This window comes from Macadamia integrifolia, chromosome 6, assembly GCF_013358625.1.
Source record: "Macadamia integrifolia cultivar HAES 741 chromosome 6, SCU_Mint_v3, whole genome shotgun sequence".
NCBI classification, from domain to species: Eukaryota; Viridiplantae; Streptophyta; class Magnoliopsida; order Proteales; family Proteaceae; genus Macadamia; species Macadamia integrifolia.
The window spans coordinates 25,862,189-25,866,430 of NC_056562.1; positions in this window are offsets into that span (position 1 = coordinate 25,862,189).

Below are 4,242 nucleotides of genomic sequence, written 5' to 3' on the forward strand. Positions count from 1 at the left end.
GGTCCTAGTGGAGTTCATTGTAACATTGTTTTGCGCCATTAAGATGCTTCAGTTTCAGTACTTTTTCCTGTTTAGCCACAGGTTTTCTTCAAAAAGTAAGAAACTGACCAGAAATCATAACAGGTTTAAGCGAGAGGTTGGATGGATCAATCTGGTCTGGTTTTAAATTTAGGGTTTTATTTCCCTTGGATTGAGAAAAATTGTCTGTCCACAATGGACAATGCTGTTATGACTTTGGTAATGTTTTATTTTCTCTCTCATTTTGTTTCTTCTGTTATTTGTGTCATGTTGTGTTCTAAGATTTGGGCATTCAATGGGGGTGGGTGAAACTGGAGCTCCCCCCAGCCCGCCTCTAATGGGCTGGTTCTGTATGGCCTATAGGGCTGTGTTTGGTATGAATTTTTGGAATGCATTATGGCTCAGAATGCATTTGCTTTCCAAGAATGCATACCAAAGACATTTTAAGATATGGTCTCAGCCTGCCCAGATAACCTATTAGGCCCCTACCTTAGTTTCCTTGTAAAATTGATAGGCATGACTATAGCAAAGGCAGGTTTGGAATGATCAGTGTATCGTCTGTTGAGGGAAATGGATTCATGTTGTTAGGGACAAGTGGCTATGATTTACATAGAGGTTCATAGCCCTCTTTTTCTTCGGTAAGAAATAAGATTCTTTCTTACCAACCCAAAATACTGCAATCATTTGACTCTCACTCTTTGGTGGATAATCTGACAGTGGGGCATGCTTGGGAAAGAGCTAAAACTGGAGCTATATATTATAACTGAGAGAGTGAGTTTGAGATCCACCTCTTATTGAACATCAAGTTGTAAATAATGTGTTAAAGTACTATTAGGGTCCGTTTGATAACGTTTCAAGAAATACGTTTTTGCCATTTCTGTTTCTAAAAACAGTAGAAACGGAGCAAAAAGCGTTTGATGAAACTGTTTTGTTTCACTTATTTTTAGAAATATAAATAGAAATTTTTACTTATTTATGGTTCAAGAAACGACCTAGGCGAAACAAGTTCAACTTGTTTCGCCGTTTCTGGAAACGACTTGTGACAATTCTTTCATTGGTTACCATCAACTTTTAAAAACATGACTTATCAAACACTTTCAATTCCGTTTCTGTTTCTAGAAACGAAAATTTATGTTTCTGCCATTTCTTGAAACAGAAACGACAGAAACGTTATCAAACGGGCCCTTAGCCTCTTGCACCACCACTTTACAATCTGTCACTCTTGATAGTAGGTCATGGTTTTAAAATTTGGATGGGAATTGGTTGGGTTGCTCTATTCAAATCAGAAATTGAGGTTCAAAATTATGAATATAGGGAAAAAGGAGCCTGTCGGGGAGCGTTGTTTTTGCCCGTAAACATAGGCCTTTATGAAATGATTGACTCACCCTTTATGAGAAACAAGAATATCGTCCCTATTGATGCTTTACCATGCAGCCCCTTAGGCTCTCGTGCTGGTGCAACAGTCATGCTCCATGATAGAAAACTCTTTCCCGAATGAATAATATTAGGGAAAAGGTTGGACACACCATTGGTATACTGTAAGCACCCACTATGTTTATCACTATCTTCTTTCCTTTTGAAATGATCCCTTACTAATAATTATAATATCGACTCAACCTTATCCCATCTGAATGGAGTCGGCTACATGAATTCCATCAAAATGACAAAAGAAAGATAAGGAAAAGCAGAGGAGCACGCCAAAATGACCCCTACCAATAATTACATGGAGGAAATGTACAATTTAATTAAATTAAGATGTCATATTAAGTATTAAAACCAGCAAACCAATAATTAGATGGGGAAAATGCTTCTATTAGTGACTCACCTAGTTCTGTCACGTAGTGAAAGTATGTGATTCTGAGCATTAAATAGGCATAAAGTTCAGATTGATCATATGTCAAAATTTCAGCCCTAAATTCAGTACTCATATATGAGCATAAATTCTTATCTTTTATGACAAAAATATATTTGTTCACAATGCTTTAGTAATCCATCTTGGCAGTTGCAAATTTTTCAATGTTTTGTTTTGGCAATTGGTCGATTCGGAATGAATTAAAACTTGACATTTTTGATAAGCTTGGAATGACCCAAAAACAGTCATTCTTTATATGATATGGAGTAATCTAAGATGGTTTAGAAGCCAAATCTAAGATGGTTTAGAAGCCAAAGTGAAAGGATCATACTAAGAGTTCACGAGAAAGCCTTTTAACCATTCCAATTGTACTAACTATATTTTGACTAATGAGGGTTTGGTTAGAAATTAAGGATGAAGGGACACAAAATAGCATTCATTTTAAGTAAATGAAAGGTTATGTGACATTGAGATGGGACCAACTTTAGCACCCACCAAGATAAACATACCAAATAGCCCATGGGAATGTACATTGATTTCAACCCTAATTAAAATTCTAGTACCAAAAAAAATAAAAAATAAAAACCCTAAAATTTGAATTCTTTTCCATTTTACCCCTCAAAGTATTATTGCTTATGTTTCAAAGCTTAAGACTATTAGCACGTGAATACTGAACTTAATCAAATCCTATGAATCCTCATCTCTAGATCTCCTAAAGCTGCACCTTGCTCACTTTATACTCATATGTAATACATAATTGAAACTCAGTGGGAGCTTGGATTTGTGAAGATCTATTTGCATTGTCCCCCACACCTTTCCATTCCAACAACATATGCTCTCAACTACTAGGTGTCTGGTGAAAGTTGTGGGGCTTGTGGGAGAGTGTTTGTGGCATCATTCTGTCTTGGGATAAAGTCATAAAGCAAACTCCTAGTGGGGAAATAGTTACTTGTCCTACGATTCTACCCCACACACATCATCTTGCATGTTGCTTCTCATTCTTTTGATTCTTTTTAAAACCAGTGTCTCACTTTTATTCATAGGATGCATGCAAGCCATGAATTGCTTTAAACTGGGTCTTGTATATTTCACATCCCACCTCCTTGAAAAAAGGTAAGAAATTATTGGTCAACTTCTACTGATCTTCTATTTTTTTCTTTTTTTGGTGGGGGTGGGTGGGGGGAGTGTTTAAGGCCCTTTAGAATTAGGGTTAAATGTTCAAAGCTAAAACTGAAGAACCCACTTTTTTTTTTTGGTTGAAACCTAGTTTCTCTTCACTCATGGTAAAGGAATCCCTTCACCACTACCATTGGCCTTATCCGATTGGATTAGGGAAGAGTGTTTTTTATCCCAAGTGTGAAAGTTACGATGACAAAGAAGTTCAATCACAAGATCACACCACTAGTTATGAATGGACTTCCTTCTCCATGGGTGAAGAAAAACTTAATCTATGTGAGAGTGAAAGATTTTCTTCAACCGATGTCATGTATTGAAATCATATTCATTAATCATTATCAAAATAAAAATCAAATTCATATTCATTGTCCCCTCCATTTTTTGTTTTTTTTTTTTTTTTACTCTTACCAAGTGATTTTTTCTTTAAACTTAGGTTTTGAAATGAGGGTTAAATGTGAAAACCAAAGAATCCACTTACTTAAAGTGAAAGATCTGTATTAAAATTTTATGCTAGTGGAGTTAGGAGGCGATGTCTAAAAATTGGGAGAAAACAAAATTGTGAAAAAACACCATTGGTATGGTCAAGCACTTTGAAAGAATGAAAAGAAAGAAGAAAAAAAAAAAAACGGTCTTTTGCTACTTCCCATGATAAAGAGTAAAGAGCAGACCCCACTATTCCATTCCACTCAGTAATTGACGACCCATGTGCATGTTTATGCAAAGGCACATTAACTAAGGTTTCCTTGGGCCCAACACCAAATTATAATTAATTAAAACCCACACCTCAGCAGTATTGATTCAATAATAGAAATACTTCTAGATAGAGTAGGCACTGTCAATAGTATGCTAGTACTAGTATCATTCTATGTTTCTTTTATTTATTTAAATGATTCCATCATTGTCCACCTTGAACTTTTTCTGAATTGCCAACATGGGATGTTGATTTGATCATTCAGACTATTTGGTTTGGATGGAGAATTACTTGAGTATAATACACAATGTAGTGGGGTTTCTGCCTTTACCACTTTTATTTCCAAGTGTCCTTGTCCTTGAAATAGATGCAGAGAAAATTAGATTTTTTCAAACAATTTTTAAAGTGTTATTAGATTCATTTTGAACTTTAATTCATCACTAGATAATGATAAATTACATCAATTATAATTAATATATTGAATCTCTCTTTCTTTTTTTTTTTT